The sequence below is a fragment of the Argopecten irradians genome, chromosome 14 (assembly GCF_041381155.1).
Source record: "Argopecten irradians isolate NY chromosome 14, Ai_NY, whole genome shotgun sequence".
NCBI lineage: Eukaryota > Metazoa > Mollusca > Bivalvia > Pectinida > Pectinidae > Argopecten > Argopecten irradians.
Genome location: NC_091147.1, coordinates 9,313,446 through 9,338,322, shown reverse-complemented (window position 1 = coordinate 9,338,322; position 24,877 = coordinate 9,313,446). Strand labels below are relative to the sequence as shown.

Below are 24,877 nucleotides of genomic sequence, written 5' to 3'. Positions count from 1 at the left end.
TGATATGCGCACATTATCATATCAAACTGCTTAAATCAAATACAGCGAGAACTCTAAACAAACTTTCTTTCCGCACGTTTGCTTTTTCGAATTTCGCGATCAAAGTAAATTCGCGGAAGTTATCTCGGTTATGTTAAAAAGTATGAAAATTGAATCAACTTATCCACGAATTATAATAATTCCCGTCACAAACTTAATTTGAAACTGATATCGTGAAATTTTGTAACCGCGAAAACGATTGGTTTACAAAAGTCAATATTATATTGTGTTATTTAATATAACAATACGTCAACATAATTTGTGGAAAATGAAAGTCGGTTAATAATCCATTTCCAAAAAATATAAGTTTGAGTTGGTTGAATCTGATTAGAATAGCTGTGTTTAGAAATCAGCCCGTACCAAACTTAGACCGTCAACGCAGTTATCTCCCCTTGCCAGACGTCATTGTCTACTCTATTATACCTACATTAGGTATTTTAATATCTTCCGTGATTTATTAGAGTAATTAGTGTTAGGAGAGAAAGACAAATGTGTGTATGGGAAATCCAGCTACAAACATAGTATTAGTGTGATATATATGAATTCTATATTCGACCAACACATTAATGCATCTTAGTTATCATATCATGACTATATTATCAGCGCTTACCACTGAAGGGCGATGAAATGTCATCGATCACATTATTAGAAAAGGAAACATCTACAATATCATTTGTATTAACATTAAACAGACAGGAACGCCATGTGATAACTGTGTATTGATTTATTGTAACAATTTTGCGATTTCATTTTCAATCTTTGGTTCCATTAAAATTTGAAAACAAAAAATTGTAATTATAGTCAAGACAACTCGTATTATCTCTATATCATATATGGTTGGTGCAGATATTACAGATATTTTATTTGATCATTTTTTTCATTGTTTCGTGGGGGCGTTGGGAGGGGGTTGTAATTGTCTACATCTACGATATCTTAAATATTTTCCCTTTGTATATTACCACTGAATACAGCAACACTTACCACAAGTGATCACTCCATTGCTATGATACCTCCATCGGTATGCTCCGAATATCGCCCCAAAGGTGGGATTTCCGCAGCCATTTCTGGTGCTTTCAGTACAGACATCATGGTGATAACAGCACCTAAATAGAAAAAAACAAAACTTCTATAAAACTTGATGATAGGTCTGATTTATGTTCCTCCACAACATACTATAGGGAAATAGGAAAAGGTCACGTATGGTTATGACGTCAGTAAGTATTAATTATTACCCTTTCTATCAAACCCTCAATCCATAATTTATTTATTTCGTTCGATAAAGTGGTAACCATTTAATTAAATACCACTAACGATTCAACTGTAGTGATATTTAATCCTGCATACATGATCATTGAAAATCATATTTTTCAGTCTATTCCTACCTCGTATATATATATATTAATTTTCAGAGTAGAATCTTAAAAACTGTTAAATTAGAAAAAAAAAATAATAAAAAGTTGCAGGAAGACGCATTAAGGGTTGCAGTGGTCATATTACCACAATTCTTTTGATCGCAAAGTCGAATCCCATGTGGGCAGTATCTGGATGGTATCGCTGATCGGTCTTTTGCTCGGGTACCGGTTTTTCTACACCTGTAAACCTAGCACGTCCTTAAACAGCTCTGACAATTAGTAGGATGTTTAACTAATCAAACACAAGCATAAGGGATATTTTAGGATAGTAAGTTATACATACAAGATGAAAAAAATATCATGAAATGGCCTTAAGACATTACCGTAAAGCAGCTGTAAATTCAGGTTTAAATTTAAAATTGCGAAAATTGTGTGAATGCTGGAATGGGCCAAAAGCACTCCTTTACGAAGAGGACTTTTGAAACGATAACTATATTTTTCCTGTGCAACTAAGATACCGTATTCGACCAAATAAGCATTAATGACGCTTATAAAAAAAGAAAATGTAAGTGGGATGCATAATACGCGGATTCACACAGTTTGCAAACAATTTTTTTACATACCCCGATAAAATTAAAAAATAATGACATCAATGCTTAAGTTAATTTACCCGTTATTAAATAGATTTTGATTTGCATATCAACCTCATTACATAAAAAAACGTCGTTAATTATTTTTACATTTGTATCGGTGTTCCATAGACTTTGTTTTTATAGTAACATTTTGATTCAAAGTTTTTTAAAACATTGAAAAAAATCCGCCCAATAGATAAAATAGGTAAAAATAGTTTTCAAAATATATTATCTTAACCTAATATTTCTGAATAAATTCGCCTCATAAATAAAATTAATTTTCTAAATGTACTAGATTAACCGATATTTCACCTAATAATTTTACCTAATAGTACTCAAGATTTATTTTTTTCATAATTAATCTTGTTACTAAAATTAGATAGCGATAAATTAACATATCTTAAACATTAAAAAAATCACTATTAAATTGATGAAGTCGTTTTGTTTAAAGATAAAAAAATTGTATCATTAGTTCAAACAATTATGAGTCATTTTGATAGATCAAATACCTTCATGACAACCAGGAGTTACTTCCCTTACAATTATACCACACTATGATGGTGATGGATTCCGGATAAGTTGTAATTGATAAAAAAACCTGAACATGAACACAGATCTTGTACTTTATTTATGACATATGGATACACTTTTGTATTTAAGTTTATTTCTTGTTTGTTTGTGTTTTTAATCTCCAATTACGTGATATTCAATACTTCCCATATGGTAATCTTGTAGGCCGTGGGCTAGGAGGGTCCACCATGCATCCCGTTCCCCTTTTGTTATTTTTTCTAACTCCAAACCAATGACAATACAGTTTTAAGGTGTACTATAATTTCCCTTGATAGAACATTGACTATTAACGATATATAAGTAGAAAAAAAAACTATTTTAAAGATGGCTTTATTCCTAGGTGTGACATCATAGTTTAAGTTTGAAATTTGGTAGACTAGTAGCGTCTCAAAAATAATTATTACAGCACCTACTGATACGTAACAAATATAACTTAAACTAAGACTTTGTTTCCGTGATTAATAACATCATTAACAGTTTCCGAAATGATTGTGCCTTGTGAAAATGAGCACATTCATTGTTTATTCCATGTGTATAACAAGCCAAATGTCATGTGCAGTGTCACATATTGCATTCACTAATGTGCGCTTTTTCTCCTCATTGCTATATCCACTGAAGTGACTCGGCATGTCTGCAAGCTGGTACAGGCAGTCCTCAGAGTTATCGAGTTATTAGAATCATGTTCGTCAGAGGTCATTTCATTAAGTTGTTGTTGTTTTTTACTGATTGATAAGAGGTGAAAAAACTGATTAGGAATAAAAGTTTGCTATTAGAAACATTTTTGCTGCGTCAAGTCATTTCATTTAGTTGTTGTTGTTGTTTTTACTGATTGATAAGAGGTCCAAAAACTGATTAGGAATAACAGTTTGCTTTTTAGAAACATTTCGGCTGCGTCAAGCCAAATATTAACAAATTGCTAAAAAAAATACCATTTTTGAGCTTAAAACCCGATTTTTGTCATTTCCTGCGTCCATGGCCTAGTGGGGATGGTGATTTGGACAAAGTAGCAAATGCATGGCCTTTAACATGATAACGAGTACTAGTTGCATGAAATTTTACACATTGTAAAGTCTATTGTAAATGGAACTTAACCCCTATGTTATCTTCATTTCAGGCAAATCAATGTGTTATCCAATTAGGTGAATAACTAAGTGATTTAAGTTTAATAAGTTGTGCCGCCTTCTTTGACTTACTAGTAAAAGAATATGTTTAAACAAATAATATGATAGATATGGCGACGGATCCAATAAACAGATGCGATAAAATTATGTAAATTAAGACTAAAAATGCATTTGTGCCTTCCCCGGGAAGTATTTTAAAACAATTTGTCAAATTTTATACATATCATTATAATAATAATTATGTGAGATTAACTTAAAAAAAAAATTATTGGGGTATGGGAAAAAAATTGTTTGCAAACTTTTGTGAGAATCCGCTACGCGGATTCACACAGTTTGCAAACAATTTTCATACCCCGATAAAATTAAAAAATAGTGACATCAATGCTTAAGTTAACTTTCCCGTTGTAAAATAGATTTTGATTTGCATATCAACCTCATTACATAAAACACGTCGTTAAATGTTCAATGGAATTATTTTTACATTTGTATCGGTGTTCCATAGACTTTGTTTTTAGTAACATTTTGATTCAAAATTTTTTAAAACATTGAAAAAAATCCGCCTAATAGATAAAATAGATAAAAATAGTTTTCAAAATATACTATCTTAACCTAATATTTCTGAATAAATTCGCCTCATAAATAAAATTAATTTTCTAAATGTACTAGATTAACCGATATTTCACCTGATAATTTTACCTAATAGTACTCAAGATTTATTTTTTTCATAATTAATCTTGTTACTAAAATTAGATAGCGATGATAAATTAACATATCTTAAACATTAAAAAAAGCACTATTAAATTGATGAAGTCGTTATGTTTAAAGATAAAAAAAAATGTATCATTAGTTCAAACAATTATGAGTCATTTTGATAGATCAAATACCTTCATGACAACCAGGAGTTACTTCCCTTACAATTGTACCACACTATGTTGGTGATGGATTCCGGATAAGTTGTAATTGATAAAAAAAACCTGAACATGAACACAGATCTTGTACTTTATTAATGACATATGGATACACTTTTGTATTTAAGTTTATTTCTTGTTTGTTTGTTTGTGTTTTCAATCTCCAATTACGTGATATTCAATACTTCCCATATGGTAATCTTGTAGGCCGTGGGCTAGGAGGGTCCACCATGCACCCCGTTCCCCTTTTGTTATTTTTCTAACTCCAAACCAATGACAATACAGTTTTAAGGTGTACTATAATTTCCCTTGATAGAACATTGACTATTAACGATATATAAGTAGAAAAAAAACTATTTTAAAGGTGGCTTTATTCCTAGGTGTGACATCACAGTTTAAGTTTGAAATTTGGTAGACTAGTAGCGTCTCAAAAATAATTATTACAGCACCTACTGATAACGTAACAAATATAACTTAAACTAAGACTTTGTTTCCGTGATTAATAATATCATTAACAGTTTCCAAAATGATTGTGCCTTGTGAAAATGAGCAGATTCATTGTTTATTCCATGTGTATAACAAGCCAAATGTCATATGCCTAATGCAGTGTCACATATCGCATTCACTAATGTGCGCTTTTTCTCCCCATTGCTATATCCACTGAAGTGACTCGGCATGTCTGCAAGCTGGTACAGGCAGTCCTCAGAGTTATCGAGTTATTAGAATCATGTTCGTCAGAGGTCATTTCATTAAGTTGTTGTTGTTGTTTTTACTGATTGATAAGAGGTGAAAAAACTGATTAGGAATAAAAGTTTGCTATTTAGAAACATTTTTGCTGCGTCAAGTCATTTCATTTAGTTGTTGTTGTTGTTTTTACTGATTGATAAGAGGTCCAAAAACTGATTAGGAATAACAGTTTGCTTTTTAGAAACATTTTTGCTGCGTCAAGCCAAATATTAACAAATTGCTAAAAAAAATACCATTTTTGAGCTTAAAACCCGATTTTTGTCATTTCCTGCGTCCATGGCCTAGTGGGGATGGTGATTTGGACAAAGTAGCAAATGCATGGCCTTTAACATGATAACGAGTATTAGTTGCATGACATTTTACACATTGTTAAGTCTATTGTAAATGGAACTTAACCCCTATGTTATCTTTATTACAGTAAAATCAATGTGTTATCCAATTTGGTGTATAACTAAGTGATTTAAGTTTAATAAGTTGTGCCGCCTTCTTTGACTTACTAGTAAAAGAATATGTTTAAACAAATAATATGATAGATATGGCGACGGATCCAATAAACAGATGCGATAAAATTATGTAAATTAAGACTACAAATGCATTTGTGCCTTTCCCGGGAAGTATTTTAAAACAATTTGTCAAATTTTATACATATCATTATAATAATAATTATGTGAGATAAACTTAAAAAAAAAAAAAAAAAAAAAATTATAGGGGTATGGGAAAAAAATTGTTTGCAAACTTTTGTGAGAATCTGCTACGCGGATTCACACAGTTTGCAAACAATTTTTTTTTCATACCCCGATAAAATTAAAAATTAGTGACATCAATGCTTAAGTTAACTTTCCCGTTGTAAAATAGATTTTGATTTGCATATCAACCTCATTACATAAAACACGTCGTTAAATGTTCAATGGAATTATTTTTACATTTGTATCGGTGTTCCATAGACTTTGTTTTTAGTAACATTTTGATTCAAAATTTTTTAAAACATTGAAAAAAATCCGCCCAATAGATAAAATAGATAAAAATAGTTTTCAAAATATACTATCTTAACCTAATATTTCTGAATAAATTCGCCTCATAAATAAAATTAATTTTCTAAATGTACTAGATTAACCGATATTTCACCTGATAATTTTACCTAATAGTACTCAAGATTTATTTTTTTCATAATTAATCTTGTTACTAAAATTAGATAGCGATGATAAATTAACATATCTTAAACATTAAAAAAAGCACTATTAAATTGATGAAGTCGTTATGTTTAAAGATAAAAAAAAATGTATCATTAGTTCAAACAATTATGTGTCATTTTTGATAGATCAAATACCTTCATGACAACCAGGAGTTACTTCCCTTACAATTATACCACACTATGATGGTGATGGATTCCGGATAAGTTGTAATTGATAAAAAAACCTGAACATGAACACAGATCTTGTACTTTATTAATGACATATGGATACACTTTTGTATTTAAGTTTATTTCTTGTTTGTTTGTTTGTGTTTTCAATCTCCAATTACGTGATATTCAATACTTCCCATATGGTAATCTTGTAGGCCGTGGGCTAGGAGGGTCCACCATGCACCCCGTTCCCCTTTTGTTATTTTTCTAACTCCAAACCAATGACAATACAGTTTTAAGGTGTACTTTAATTTCCCTTGATAGAACATTGACTATTAACGATATATAAGTAGAAAAAAAACTATTTTAAAGGTGGCTTTATTCCTAGGTGTGACATCACAGTTTAAGTTTGAAATTTGGTAGACTAGTAGCGTCTCAAAAATAATTATTACAGCACCTACTGATAACGTAACAAATATAACTTAAACTAAGACTTTGTTTCCGTGATTAATAATATCATTAACAGTTTCCGAAATGAGTGTGCCTTGTGAAAATGAGCACATTCATAGTTTATTCCATGTGTATAACAAGCCAAATGTCATATGCCTAATGCAGTGTCACATATTGCATTCACTAATGTGTGCTTTTTCTCCTCATTGCTATATCCACTGAAGTGACTCGGCATGTCTGCAAGCTGGTACAGGCAGTCCGAATCAGAGTTATCAGAATCATGTTCGTCAGAGGTCATTTCATTTAGTTGTTGTTGTTTTTTTACTGATTGATAAGAGGTCCAAAAAACTGATTAGGAATAAAAGTTTGCTTTTTAGAAACATTTCTGCTGCGTCAAGCCAAATATGAATAAATTGTTAACAAAAATATCATTTTTTGAGCTTTTTACTGAGTTTGCTATTTAGAATTATTTCTGCTGCGTCAAGCCAAATATGAACAAATTGCTAAAAAAATATCATTTTTGAGCTTTTGATTTGCTATATAGAAAACACTTTTGCTGCGTCAAAGCCAAATATTAACAAATTGCTAAAAAAAATAATACCATTTTTGAGCTTAAAAACCCGATTTTTGTCATTTCCTGCGTCCATGGCCTAGTGGGGATGGTGATTTGGACAAAGTAGCTAATGTATGGCCTTTAACATGATAACGAGTATTAGTTGCATGACATTTTACACATTGTAAAGTCTATTGTAAATGGAACTTAACCCCTATGTTATCTTTATTTCAGTAAAATCAATGTGTTATCCAATTTGGTGAAGAACTTAGTGATTTAAGTTTAATAAGTTGTGCCGCCTTCTTTGACTTACTAGAAAAAGAATATGTTTAAAACAAATAATATGATAGATATGGCGACGGATCCAAAAAACAGATGCGATAAAATTATGTAAATTAAGACTACAAATGCATTTGTGCCTTCCCCGGGAAGTATTTTAAAACAATTTGTCAAATTTTATACATATCATTATAATAATTATTATGTGAGATTAACTTAAAAAAAAAAAATATAGGGGTATGGGAAAAAAAATTGTTTGCAAACTTTTGTGAGAATCCGCTACGCGGATTCACACAGTTTGCAAACAATTTTTTGTCATACCCCAATAAAATTAAAAAATAGTGACATCAATGCTTAAGTTAATTTTCCCGTTGTTAAATAGATTTTGATTTGCATATCAACCTCATTACGTTCCATAGACTTTGTTTTTTAGTAACATTTTGATTCAAAGTTTTTTAAAACATTAAAACAAATCCGCCCAACAGATAAAATAGATAAAAAATAGTTTTCAAAATATACTATCTTAACCTAATATTTCTGAATAAATTCGCCTCATAAATAAAATTAATTTTCTAAATGTACTAGATTAACCGATATTTCACCTAATAATTTTACCTAATAGTACTCAAGATTTATTTTTTCATAATTAATCTTGGTACTAAAATTAGATAGCGATAAATTAACATATCTTAAACATTAAAAAAAGCACTATTAAATTGATGAAGTCGTTTTGTTTAAAGATAAAAAACGTATCATTAGTTCAAACAATTATGTGTCATTTTTGATAGATCAAATACCTTCATGACAACCAGGAGTTACTTCCCTTACAATTATACCCACACTATGTTGGTGATGGATTCCGGATAAGTTGTAATTGATAAAAAAACCTGAACATGAACACAGGTCTTGTACTTTATTTATGACATATGGATACACTTTTGTATTTAAGTTTATTTCTTGTTTGTTTGTTTGTGTTTTTAATCTCCAATTACGTGATATTCAATACTTCCCATATGGTAATCTTGTAGGCCGTGGGCTAGGAGGGTCCACCATGCACCCCGTTCCCCTTTTGTTATTTTTCTAACTCCAAACCAATGACAATACAGTTTTAAAGGTGTACTTTAATTTCCCTTGATAGAACATTGACTATTAACGATATATAAGTAGAAAAAACTATTTTAAAGATGGCTTTATTCCTAGGTGTGACATCACAATTTAAGTTTGAAATTTGGTAGACTAGTAGCGTCTCAAAAATAATTATTACAGCACAAAACCCACTGATAACGTAACAAATATAACTTAAACTAAGACTTTGTTTCCGTGATTAATAACATCATTAACAGTTTCCGAAATGATTGTGCCTTGTGAAAATGAGCACATTCATTGTTTATTCCATGTGTTTAACAAGCCAAATGTCATATGCCTAATGCAGTGTCACATATTGCATTCACTAATGTGTGCTTTTTCTCCCCATTGCTATATCCACTGAAGTGACTCGGCATGTCTGCAAGCTGGTACAGGCAGTCCTCAGAGTTATCGAGTTATTAGAATCATGTTCGTCAGAGGTCATTTCATTAAGTTGTTGTTGTTGTTTTTACTTATTGATAAGAGGTCCAAAAACTGATTAGGAATAACAGTTTGCTTTTTAGAAACATTTCTGCTGCGTCAAGCCAAATATGAATAAATTGTTAACAAAAAATATCATTTTTTGAGCTTTTGAGTTTGCTATTTAGAATTATTTCTGCTGCGTCAAGCCAAATATGAACAAATTGCTAAAAAAAATATCATTTTTGAGCTTTTGAGTTTGCTATTTAGAAACACTTTTGCTGCGTCAAGCCAAATATTAACAAATTGCTAAATCTTTATTACAGTAAAATCAATGTGTTTATCCAATTTGGTGAAGAACTTAGTGATTTATATTAAGTTTAATAAGTTGTGCCACCTTCTTTGACTTACTAGTAAAAGAATATGTTAAAACAAATAATATGATAGATATGGCGACGGATCCAAAAAAACAGATGCGATAAAATTATGTAAATTAAGACTACAAATGCATTTGTGCCTTCCCCGGGAAGTATTTTAAAACAATTTGTCAAATTTTATACATATCATTATAATAATTATTATGTGAGATTAACTTAAAAAAAAAATATAGGGGTATGGGAAAAAAAATTGTTTGCAAACTTTTGTGAGAATCCGCTACGCGGATTCACACAGTTTGCAAACAATTTTTTGTCATACCCCAATAAAATTAAAAAATAGTGACATCAATGCTTAAGTTAATTTTCCCGTTGTTAAATAGATTTTGATTTGCATATCAACCTCATTACGTTCCATAGACTTTGTTTTTTAGTAACATTTTGATTCAAAGTTTTTTAAAACATTAAAAACAAATCCGCCCAATAGATAAAATAGATAAAAATAGTTTTCAAAATATACTATCTTAACCTAATATTTCTGAATAAATTCGCCTCATAAATAAAATTAATTTTCTAAATGTACTAGATTAACCGATATTTCACCTAATAATTTTACCTAATAGTACTCAAGATTTATTTTTTCATAATTAATCTTGGTTCTAAAATTAGATAGCGATAAATTAACATATCTTAAACATTAAAAAAAGCACTATTAAATTGATGAAGTCGTTTTGTTTAAAGATAAAAAACGTATCATTAGTTCAAACAATTATGTGTCATTTTTGATAGATCAAATACCTTCATGACAATCAGGAGTTACTTCCCTTACAATTGTACCACACTATGTTGGTGATGGATTCCGGATAAGTTGTAATTGATAAAAAAAAACCTGAACATGAACACAGGTCTTGTATTTTATTTATGACATATGGATACACTTTTGTATTTAAGTTTATTTCTTGTTTGTTTGTTTGTGTTTTTAATCTCAAACTACGTGATATTCAATACTTCCCATATGGTAATCTTGTAGGCCGTGGGCTAGGAGGGTCCATCATGCACCCCGTTCCCCTTTTGTTATTTTTCTAACTCCAAACCAATGACAATACAGTTTTAAGGTGTACTATAATTTCCCTTGATAGAACATTGACTATTAACGATATATAAGTAGAAAAAAAACTATTTTAAAGATGGCTTTATTCCTAGGTGTGACATCACAGTTTTTAAGTTTGAAATTTGGTAGACTAGTAGCGTCTCAAAAATAATTATTACAGCACCTACTGATAACGTAACAAATATAACTTAAACTAAGGCTTTGTTTTTCCGTGATTAATAATATTTTTCTCCTCATTTGCTATATTCACTGAAGTGACTCATTAACAGTTTCCAAATGTTCGTCAGAGATTCTGCCTCCAAAAAAACTGATTAGGAATAACAGTTTGCTTTTTAGAAACATTTCTGCTGCGTCAAGCCAAATATGAATAAATTGTTAACAAAAAATATCATTTTTGAGCTTTTGAGTTTGCTATTTAGAATTATTTCTGCTGCGTCAAGCCAAATATGAACAAATTGCTAAAAAAATATCATTTTTGAGCTTTTGAGTTTGCTATTTAGAAACACTTTTGCTGCGTCAAGCCAAATATTAACAAATTGCTAAAAAAAATATAATACCATTTTTGAGCTTAAAACCCGATTTTTGTCATTTCCTGCGTCCATGGCCTAGTGGGGATGGTGATTTGGACAAAGTAGCTAATGTATGGCCTTTAACATGATAACGAGTATTAGTTGCATGACATTTTACACATTGTAAAGTCTATTGTAAATGGAACTTAACCCCTATGTTATCTTTATTACAGTAAAATCAATGTGTTATCCAATTTGGTGAAGAACTTAGTGATTTAAGTTTAATAAGTTGTGCCGCCTTCTTTGACTTACTAGAAAAAGAATATGTTAAAACAAATAATATGATAGATATGGCGACGGATCCAAAAAAACAGATGCGATAAAAATTATGTAAATTAAGACTACAAATGCATTTGTGCCTTCCCCGGGAAGTATTTTAAAAACAATTTGTCAAATTTTATACATATCATTATAATAATTATTATGTGAGATTAACTTAAAAAAAAAAAATATAGGGGTATGGGAAAAAAATTGTTTGCAAACTTTTGTGAGAATCCGCTACGCGGATTCACACAGTTTGCAAACAATTTTTTGTCATACCCCAATAAAATTAAAAAAATAGTGACATCAATGCTTAAGTTAATTTTCCCGTTGTTAAATAGATTTTGATTTGCATATCAACCTCATTACGTTCCATAGACTTTGTTTTTTAGTAACATTTTGATTCAAAGTTTTTTAAAACATTAAAACAAATCCGCCCAACAGATAAAATAGATAAAAATAGTTTTCAAAATATACTATCTTAACCTAATATTTCTGAATAAATTCGCCTCATAAATAAAATTAATTTTCTAAATGTACTAGATTAACCGATATTTCACCTAATAATTTTACCTAATAGTACTCAAGATTTATTTTTTCATAATTAATCTTGGTACTAAAATTAGATAGCGATAAATTAACATATCTTAAACATTAAAAAAAGCACTATTAAATTGATGAAGTCGTTTTGTTTAAAGATAAAAAAACGTATCATTAGTTCAAACAATTATGTGTCATTTTTGATAGATCAAATACCTTCATGACAACCAGGAGTTACTTCCCTTACAATTATACCACACTATGTTGGTGATGGATTCCGGATAAGTTGTAATTGATAAAAAAACCTGAACATGAACACAGGTCTTGTACTTTATTTATGACATATGGATACACTTTTGTATTTAAGTTTATTTCTTGTTTGTTTGTTTGTGTTTTTAATCTCCAATTACGTGATATTCAATACTTCCCATATGGTAATCTTGTAGGCCGTGGGCTAGGAGGGTCCACCATGCACCCCGTTCCCCTTTTGTTATTTTTCTAACTCCAAACCAATGACAATACAGTTTTAAGGTGTACTTTAATTTCCCTTGATAGAACATTGACTATTAACGATATATAAGTAGAAAAAAACTATTTTAAAGATGGCTTTATTCCTAGGTGTGACATCACAATTTAAGTTTGAAATTTGGTAGACTAGTAGCGTCTCAAAAATAATTATTACAGCACAAAACCCACTGATAACGTAACAAATATAACTTAAACTAAGACTTTGTTTCCGTGATTAATAACATCATTAACAGTTTCCGAAATGATTGTGCCTTGTGAAAATGAGCACATTCATTGTTTATTCCATGTGTTTAACAAGCCAAATGTCATATGCCTAATGCAGTGTCACATATTGCATTCACTAATGTGTGCTTTTTCTCCTCATTGCTATATTCACTGAAGTGACTCGGCATGTCTGCAAGCTGGTACAGGCAGTCCGAATCAGAGTTATCGAGTTATCAGAATCATGTTCGTCAGAGGTCATTTCATTAAGTTGTTGTTGTTGTTTTTACTTATTGATAAGAGGTCCAAAAACTGATTAGGAATAACAGTTTGCTTTTTAGAAACATTTCTGCTGCGTCAAGCCAAATATGAATAAATTGTTAACAAAAATATCATTTTTGAGCTTTTGAGTTTGCTATTTAGAATTATTTCTGCTGCGTCAAGCCAAATATGAACAAATTGCTAAAAAAAATATCATTTTTGAGCTTTTGAGTTTGCTATTTAGAAACACTTTTGCTGCGTCAAGCCAAATATTAACAAATTGCTAAATCTTTATTACAGTAAAATCAATGTGTTATCCAATTTGGTGAAGAACTTAGTGATTTAAGTTTAATAAGTTGTGCCACCTTCTTTGACTTACTAGTAAAAGAATATGTTAAAACAAATAATATGATAGATATGGCGACGGATCCAAAAAACAGATGCGATAAAATTATGTAAATTAAGACTACAAATGCATTTGTGCCTTCCCCGGGAAGTATTTTAAAACAATTTGTCAAATTTTATACATATCATTATAATAATTATTATGTGAGATTAACTTAAAAAAAAAATATAGGGGTATGGGAAAAAAATTGTTTGCAAACTTTTGTGAGAATCCGCTACGCGGATTCACACAGTTTGCAAACAATTTTTTGTCATACCCCAATAAAATTAAAAAATAGTGACATCAATGCTTAAGTTAATTTTCCCGTTGTTAAATAGATTTTGATTTGCATATCAACCTCATTACGTTCCATAGACTTTGTTTTTTAGTAACATTTTGATTCAAAGTTTTTTAAAACATTAAAACAAATCCGCCCAATAGATAAAATAGATAAAAATAGTTTTCAAAATATACTATCTTAACCTAATATTTCTGAATAAATTCGCCTCATAAATAAAATTAATTTTCTAAATGTACTAGATTAACCGATATTTCACCTAATAATTTTACCTAATAGTACTCAAGATTTATTTTTTCATAATTAATCTTGGTTCTAAAATTAGATAGCGATAAATTAACATATCTTAAACATTAAAAAAAGCACTATTAAATTGATGAAGTCGTTTTGTTTAAAGATAAAAAAATGTATCATTAGTTCAAACAATTATGTGTCATTTTTGATAGATCAAATACCTTCATGACAATCAGGAGTTACTTCCCTTACAATTGTACCACACTATGTTGGTGATGGATTCCGGATAAGTTGTAATTGATAAAAAAAAACCTGAACATGAACACAGGTCTTGTATTTTATTTATGACATATGGATACACTTTTGTATTTAAGTTTATTTCTTGTTTGTTTGTTTGTGTTTTTAATCTCAAACTACGTGATATTCAATACTTCCCATATGGTAATCTTGTAGGCCGTGGGCTAGGAGGGTCCATCATGCACCCCGTTCCCCTTTTGTTATTTTCTAACTCCAAACCAATGACAATACAGTTTTAAGGTGTACTATAATTTCCCTTGATAGAACATTGACTATTAACGATATATAAGTAGAAAAAAAACTATTTTAAAGATGGCTTTATTCCTAGGTGTGACATCACAGTTTAAGTTTGAAATTTGGTAGACTAGTAGCGTCTCAAAAATAATTATTACAGCACCTACTGATAACGTAACAAATATAACTTAAGGCTTTGTTTCCGTGATTAATAATATCATTAACAGTTTCCAAAATGATTCTGCATTAAGCCAAATATTAACAAATTGATAAAAAAAAATGCCATTTTTGAGCTTAAAACCCGATTTTTGTCATTTCCTGCGTCCATGGCCTAGTGGGGATGGTGATTTGGACAAAGTAGCTAAAGTATGGCCTTTAACATGATAACGAGTATTAGTTACATGAAATTTTACACATTGTAAAGTCTATTTTAAATGGAACTTAACCCCTATGTTATCTTCATTTCAGGCAAATCAATGTGTTATCCAATTAGGAGAATAACTAAGTGATTTAAGTTTAATAAGTTGTGCCGCCTTCTTTGACTTACTAGTAAAAGAATATGTTTAAACAAATAATATGATAGATATGGCGACGGATAAAAAAACCAGATGCGATAAAATTATGTAAATTAAGACTACAAATGCATTTGTGCCTTCCCCGGGAAGTATTTTAAAACAATTTGTCAAATTTTATACATATCATTATAATAATAATTATGTGAGATTAACACTATTGAACTTTAAAAAGGAAAACTCGTGAAAACGAAAAATTTAGAAATAATGTGCGCATGTCTCCTAGATAAGAATACGTCATATGTTTGTTATCAGTGTACTACATATTCCATCAATCTTAACTTTTAAACTGACGAATCAAGCGAATACAGATGAATTTGAATGCGATGTGCTTTAAAGACTAAACGAGCGACCTTATTTTTATTAAGAGTCAAGATTCTAAAATATATATATGAGATTTATTCTTAACAATGAACATTTTCAAATTCTCAAAAACTGAAATAACTGGATTTTCTGTTGGAATTAAAAATAAGCATTGGTGTAGTTGCTATGGCCGAAAACTTACGATTTATATCATTTTACGTAGAGTAATAAACTTATTGTTAAAACGTCGAACTACATATTTTCCCCTATAGTCTAATTCGACCCCCAGGTATGTAAGAGGCGTTATACAGATGTTATGTTTGTTTGATTACATTAACGTCCTATTAACAGCCACGGTCAAGATGTTATGCAGGTGACGTCATACAGATGTTTATATTATGTGGGTGACGTCATACAGATGTTTATATTATGTGGGTGACGTCATACAGATGTTTATATTATGTGGGTGACGTCATACTACTCGGCAGTGGAGCCATCGGTCACTTACTTGCTTAGGGGTGACTAAACATATGCTTCTAACACGACCCGTGTTATGAAAATTAACATTTTATTTACCTGTTTTAAATTGTTATGGAAGTGACGATTAGTTTAGTATTGACCTCCTGAAACACAACAACATCCTCAAACTTATTTTACAGATACGCTTTAAAAAACATCGATTCGGTTAAGGACTGTTCGTTTGATCGCTATATTCCTGTCCACACTGTCTGTGAATGACTAACCTTTGGGCTATTTTCTCACCTGTCCAAACTGTCCGTGATTGACTAATCTTTGGGCTATATTCTTACCTGTCCACACTGTCCGTGATTGACTAACCTTCGGGTTATATTTTCACCTGTCCACACTGTCTGTGAATGGCTAACCTTTGGGTTATATTTTCACCTGTCCACACTGTCTGTGAATGACTAACCTTTGGGTTATATTTTCACCTGTCCACACTGTCCGTGATTGACTAACCTTCGGGTTATATTTTTACCTGTCCACACTGTCTGTGAATGACTAACCTTTGGGCTATTTTCTCACCTGTCCAAACTGTCCGTGATTGACTAACCTTTGGGTTATATTTCTCACCTGTCCAAACTGTCCGTGATTGACTAACCTTTGGTCTATATTCTCACCTGTCCACACGGTAAATGATTGACTTGCATTTGTACTATATTCTCACCTGTCCACACTGCACATGATTGACCAACTTTCGGGCTATATTCTCACCTGTACACACTGTCTGCGATTGGCTACCTTTCGGGCTATATTCTCACCTGTCCACACTATCCGTGATTGGTCCCCTATTGTTGAAAGGCCCACAGTAATTCCCGTAAGTTATGAGACGGACACATGGAACGCGGGTTTGGGTCTGTATCATCCCACAAAGATCGCTGATATCGCGTTTGGAACGCCTGTGAATCTTTTCATCTAAAAACAACACCACAAAACAAAATAGACCAATTAAAGGTGATAAAAACAGATTTTAAAAATGCTATTTTTGTGTTGATATTTGTATATTGTGATGCACTTTATGATTTCCAACAAAAAATACAGGTTGTATTTCACTTAATTTCAATAAAATGTGCTTGAAACGAAGTCCATAAACACTCTTGTCTAGAACGATCGCATCGCTTATCGCCCCTGATATCACCAGGTGGCCGTAGATACGTGACGTCATCTGAGACCAACAGCTGTGACAAGAGCCGGGAAATTCAATGGGACAGTGTTGCGGTATTGGCGATTATAAATATTTAAAACAGTCGAGCCACGTGTAGTTGCTATATTGTTAAGTGGAAATGTATCCGTATATAATATACAATCTATATCATACCCTGATATAATAAAAAACGATCGTCTACTGATTCTAATCGTCATAATCTGGGCTAGAAAATTGTTATCTTCTGTAAGTCAAAAGCCATTTGACATTGTGTAGGCTATGTGTGTGTCAACTCATGTTTGAGAGGGTGGCGCTTGACATTAGTCTGTAAATGAAAACTCTAAACATAGACTTTAAAGTTTATATCAACAAGAAGAAATATAAGTTTACAAGAAAATGGACCCAAACAACAATGAGACAACATCCTATACATGTACATACATATAATGCATATTTATAAAAGTAGACCCCGCCACCCTTCATACCCTCTCTAAAACCCTCTCATACCGCGACAAATGTGCCCCTATCATGCCCTATCCCGCCTTATGTATGTACTACACACCTCTATTTCCTATTTGGAACTTAATCCTTCAGAACATCGCACAGTAAAGGGTTAGGCTAATTTTTTTTAAATTCTGGAATGAGTTTTACGGATTTATTCGACTGGCCTACAAATATTTATCAAGATGTTTAGATAATATATCTAAATATATATCTGTACAGTGTACACAATAAAAAATGCAATGCGGTACTCTCATAGTTTACTGCAGTAATTTGTAACTTACCAAACATTGTAAATATTACCAGTTTCTTTTAGTTTATCCACACAAAAGTATCAATATCCATCAAGATAATAAATGAATACAGAGTAAAAGACTAGCAGACAGCTTTTGTTTTTTCTTGACAAAATTTGTGAATTCTACATGTACATGTACTCATAATGATTTGCATGTTATTTTTTTAAAGACAAAAACGCATATATATATTCTATATTCTGATAGAAATACAAACATCTCTATTAATCATTTATTATCTGTGTGTTCTATGTCCAGTTCTATATTGCTTGGTTACCAAAAAGACAACCTTATATATATATATATATATATTTATGGTAGTAGCCCTCACCTTTTCCCAGATATACATCTATATACATTTTGCAAAACAAATGCATCGTACAAATATTGTGTATATGTGATGTATACCTTGTCCATATTGTAGATACCATGTTAAATGTAGTCGCTAAAACTGTCTATATTGTTAGGCTTTTTTTAAATATTTTTTTTTTGTCTATATATTTGGCAAAATAAAAAAGAAGCCTAATAATATAGGCAGGTTTAGCGGACTACATGTAATGCAGATACTTATGTGTTATATTGACTCTTGACCATATTGCAGATACACTGCATACAGTGTGTACATACATGTATATGTGATATGTCTTGACCATATTGTAGATACACTGTGTGTCTACATATATATATATATGTGTTATCTCTTGACCATATTGGTTATACAAGTGCAATGTCTACAAACATGCGTATGTATATGTGTTTAAATTATGTATTGACCATAGTGTTGATACATATGTACACTGCCGTGTCTATACATGCGTATGTTTCATGTATATACCATATTCTATTGTAGATGCACAGCAATGACTACACATGTATATGTCTAATGTCTTGACCATATTGTAGATACACTGCAGTGTCTGCAGATATAATGTGTATTATGTCTTGACCATATTTGTAGATACACTGCAGTGTCAACAGATATATGTGTGTTATGTACTGACCATATTGTAGGTACTCTGCAGTGTCTACAGATATATGTGTGTTATGTACTGACCATATTGTAGATACACTGTGTGTCTATACATGTATTATGTTTTATTGCATTGACCATATTGTAGATAAACTGCTGTGTCTACACATGAATGATACGCTGCAGTGTCTACATATATGATTCATATCTTTGCCATATATGAATGTTATGTCTTGACCATATTACAGTATCTACATACGCATGTGCATTGCATGTACTATGTCTTATTCAGATTGTAGACACACTGCAATGTCTACCTGTATATATGTTATGTATTGTCATAGACACCTATGTGGTCCTTTGTTTAGTCATACTTGTGTGATAACAAATCCAAAGAATTGACTTCACTTTTACTACATGTGCACTTTTTGATATAGCTATGAATAAATCCATAAACATGTATCTGAACATTGTTTTCTGACATATGCTCTTTTTTAAAATGATTTGCTAAAGATAAAAAAAAATGTATTATTTCAACAAGAAACAAAATGAAAATGCTGAGTCTCATTACTGGGTTATGTATAAATACATCTGACCCGCTTTCCAAATTGTAATTTTAAAATTAACTTCCCTACATTTGTGTAACATACATGTACATTTTTTAGCCTAATCTTTTTCTGGACAAATATTCAATAGTATCTCTATCACAGAGCATAATATTTTACATTTGTGTCAATTGAAGCATGACGAACTTTACAGGCAAAATATGTTTATACATTTTGTATCTCTGCTCAAGTTGCCCTGTCACTTCCCATCAGAAAACCATAATTTGGATTACATGTAAAATGCATATGCAGTATAAAGAAGATGATATATAAGATTCAGTTGACTTATTTGTATGATCAGACAACCTGCATTTTTAATGTTTTTAGTGCAAATAGTACATTGCATGTGTCAATCTTTGATTTGAGATTAAGAGCAGACTTTTTATTGATACTGAATCTATCTGTATACATGATGTACATGTATAGGTATGTATATGAAGGGTGTCATTATTCTAAATGATTGTATCTCTGCAACTTTCACTATATAAGTTAACATGATCTATCCAAATTGGAACACTTTTTGAAGAATTGTAAAAAAATGTAGAACTTTGTGTTTGTGTCAGGATCCCCCTAAAATTTCAAAATATAGATTCCTTTGTTTTCATGTCAATAGACTATTTTACAGGGTAAAACTGTACTGGATTAATTAGTTGACCTCCTCCTGGAGGACATTTCTAGTTTGTATTTGAAGATCAAATTCATTACAGTAAAATTTGAAGAATCATATTTTTTTTTTAAATATATAAAAAATGATCTGGATATTAAATATCATTATAGATTATCTATTATATTTTGTCATTGACACTTGAATTCTTTATTTCCATTACTTGTAATCAGTAATTTTAGTCAGTATTGGAAGTTAATCTAGTATTCCAATCCACAAAATATGTATGGGTATATATATCGTATCAATGGGTTTTTTTTATATTTACACGGATGTACATGTAGCTTATGTATATATGTGTTTAGTTCTATTGGTATTGATACAAAATAATATTTACGATGAGGTTACGGCATATTTAGGTACAATGTATGTTTCGTATTTTTGTGTTTAGGAAACTTCGCATCGTGTCCGGCATGCTTACACGCATGCACATTGTACATGTGTCACGTACGTACAGTAGATCTACATGTATATCGTCTGATAACACAACCATGCTAATTAGGTCCTCAGTGATTATGACAGTGTCACTCAAAAGATGTCCTAGTCAATCAATACTAACAATTAAGCTATAAACATGCGGGCCACCATAGAAAATAATCGGCGCTCGAACACGTGTGCTTCAATACATGTAACTTTTAGAAATGAAAGTCCGGGGAAATCCCCGTTACTATAAAATAGTTTTATGTGTCGTCGGGAAGATTTATTTGCTGAATTCATTTAATTTTTGAATACAGTCAAAGAAATCACTGTAAACATGTTTCTTGACATTTTTGCGTAAGAGTTTTAGAGTTTTTTAACTGCAAAATTGAGGACCATTATCCGTGTGTTCTGGTAAAGTCGCCGATCGGTTTCGCACAGGTGCTTGTGAAACCGATCAACGTCAAGTCGTGGGACTGAGCAATTTTCCGTGGATGCATCTGTTGATTTATGGAGTCGTTGTGTTGTTAATATGGTATGTTATGAATGATAAATTTGTGTATATTGTTCATTATTTTCCTGACTTTCATCGTATCTATAAGTTATGCCAGATTGGTGAGAAAAAATGGTTAAAACTGACCACAATATTGCTATGTATCGCGTAAAACCACACATCACACGTACTTTTTAGATGAAATCTTTGTTTTTGAAAAAAAACGTTTGTAGATATTGCAAGATAAATATAAAATTGGGGTATACTAAGTTATTAACAGTATGAAGTTCAAGCATTATTTTTCAGTACTTTTTGATTAGCTAGGGATCCCATATCGGGTCCGTGCACTGAATGTTACGCCGACAGAAAGACGACGTCATCAATTTAAAATGTTCCGTTTTTTCAGTCTGCATCTTTTTTAAGCTCAATAAAACACCATGAAGGCATTGTTAAATGAAAATTTTATAAGAACACACAAATTATTACTTGTTATCTCTAGTTTTAGCAGATATAATCAGTATCTCGATAGATCCTAAAATAAGGGAGTTATGACGATTTGTTCAACACCGACACGTTATTGGCGTAGTTTGGCGTATCTGGGAGTTAAGGGGTTAAACAATATATCAATTTTACATTAATCACATAATCATGAAATATGAATATAGTTATCTTCCATGCACATCTTTCACTTTGTCATTCTTTCATTCATCAGTATAATAACATTGTTTGAGTTTTTTGATAGAGAGGGAGGAGGGAGAGAAAAAATAAAATAAAGAACAAAGAATTTGGAAGGATAGAAGGGATAATGGGACGAACTAGAAAGGAGAAATTGTGAAGAATAAGAATTAAATGTAGATATATTCTTGTATGAAAAACACTAAAAAAATGTATGTATGACAACAAATAAATATATATTCTATTTTAATAAAAGATATGTGCAACTGTCAGGGATTTGTATGTTCTACTAGCTTTATCCATTTTTCCAATCTTTAGTAAAATTTTAAACCGTTTTTTCTCCTTGTCCATAAGCTATATGTCTTTGAACATCATAATAATCTTTAATACAGTTTGAAAAAGCCATCACATTTAAAGAACTATGTAAACATCTTTTTTATAAATATAGTGTTTGATTAAAAGAACAATTCCATTATCAATTTTTTGATAAATTGTATGCCGCTATGATTAAGTTTTCCGAAAAGCATAGTTTCTTTATTAATTGCAAATTGTATAAACAGAATATCTAAATGACTTTCAAAATCAGCTAAAAAATTCTGAACTTCAGCATGAGGAATGTTTTGTCGAGTATTGAGTTTCGAGCCATCGTTTTCGATTTATCAATCATAAAGAAGGTTGTTATTCTTGTTACGTGCGATGTGTATCTTCTGAGATGTAGGATACACTGTATGTGTGTTAGTATATCTTCAATCAAAGTTAAATCGCAACATTTAGCTTGTGTCGTTCATCTAAATATTGTCCTAGGTGTTATAGATGTTAGTATGCCCCTAGGCAGATACAATGTAGATATGTGTTACATTTAATTGATGTAGTAATATGTTGATCTGTTAATATAATGGAGCAACACAACAAATAATTTGATAGAGAATGCTTTATTTCAATTTTGTTATTCTATCTACTTATTTTAAAGATAAAGCTGAGACATCGACGTCAATAATATACAACACAAATGTCAATAAATAGTAATAAATAACTTTAAATTTACATAGATGACCTTAAATGAGTGTTCATTTCATAGCAGATTTCATCAAACTTGTCTAAGAAGGTATAACATCTGAGTAGAGTTTCATGTAATTTCATATGAAGTGAACACAAAAATGATATTTTTATCACATGGCTACAACAACATGAATTTCATGTCAAAGTGAATTGCGAAAATCCAGCGCAGGCTACAATTTTGTCTAGTCCTGGCGTCCTAATATTGTTTCTGACATAACATCAGAATGAATTTCCAGCCAATCAAATTGTTTCAGGTTATAGTACACTTGTTCTATACAGACTGTACGCAACAATATTTATATAGACAAAATCACCGGATAACAGGTGAATTATATTATAAAATTAATATCACATCACTGTAGATCCGATATATCACTGAAATCAATGGATAACAGGCGGATTATATGATGAAATTAATATCACATCACTGTAGATCTGATATATCACTGAAATCACCGGATAACAGGCGGATTATATGATGAAATTAATATCACATCACTGTAGATCCGATATATCACTGAAATCACCGGATAACAGGCGGATTATATGATGAAATTAATATCACATCACTGTAGATCCGATATATCACTGAAATCACCGGATAACGGGCGGATTATATATGATGAAATTAATATCACATCACTGTAGATCCGATATATCACTGAAATCACCGGATAACAGGCGGATTATATGATAAAAATTAATATCACATCACTGTAGATCCGATATATCACTGAAATCACTGGATAAACAGGCGGATTATATGATGAAATTAATATCACATCACTGTAGATCCGATATATCACTGAAATCACCGGATAACAGGCGGATTATATGATGAAATTAATATGACATCACTGTAGGTCCGATATATCACTGAAATCACTGGATAACAGGCGGATTATATGATAAATTAATATCACATCACTGTAGGTCAGATATATCACTGAAATCACTGGATAACAGGCGGATTATATGATGAAATTAAAATCACATCACTGTAGATCCGATATATCACTGAAATCACCGGATAACAGGCGGATTATATGATAAAATTAATATCACATCACTGTAGATCCGATATATCACTGAAATCACCAGATTACCGGCGGATTATATGATGAAATTAATATCACATCACTGTAGATCCGATATATCACTGAAATCACCAGATAACCGGCGGATTATATGATAAAATTAATATCACATCACTGTAGATCCGATATATCACTGAAATCACCGGATAACAGGCGGATTATATGATAAAATTAACATCACATCACTGTAGATCTGATATATCACTGAAATCACCGGATAACAGGCGGATTATATGATAAAATTGATTTCACATTAGTGTAGATCCGAACTACCAAACCAAAGATCAATAGTAATGTCATAAGTGAAAGAGACAAGACAGACGTGAAAGTTAATAAATTATTTCAAATCAACCGTGAGGTTAAAATGACAGTATTCCGAATTTGCATATTACAGATTTATCTCTGTTTTAGGCATCGTTTGTTACGCCATGTTTTATGTGCATAACGTCATATTTTTCAGAGGAAACGATATAATATTTGCTCACAAAGTAATGACATCATAATCTAAATTTACATGCAAGGGAGATAACTATGTAATCTGCAAATACGGAATAGACGTAAAAATCATACAGAAAATACATATAGAAAATAAATATTGGTAAAGTACTGAAGTACTGACTTGCAATTATGACACAAATAAAAGGACATAATTTCAATTATCAAAAATAGCCTAATAAGTCAGTATTTAGAAATTAATTTTGGTACATGAATTTCTTACATTTTATGACATTAAC

The 24,877-nt window shown here is 31.1% G+C and overlaps 2 pseudogenes; one reads left to right on the top strand and one right to left on the bottom strand.

Annotated features, from left to right (window-relative positions):
* The window catches only part of LOC138308258 (uncharacterized), a 465,904-nt pseudogene that overhangs the window by 108,333 nt on the left and 332,694 nt on the right, over positions 1–24,877 (top strand).
* LOC138308015 (uncharacterized) overlaps positions 1–24,877 on the bottom strand; it is a 28,777-nt pseudogene that overhangs the window by 1,107 nt on the left and 2,793 nt on the right.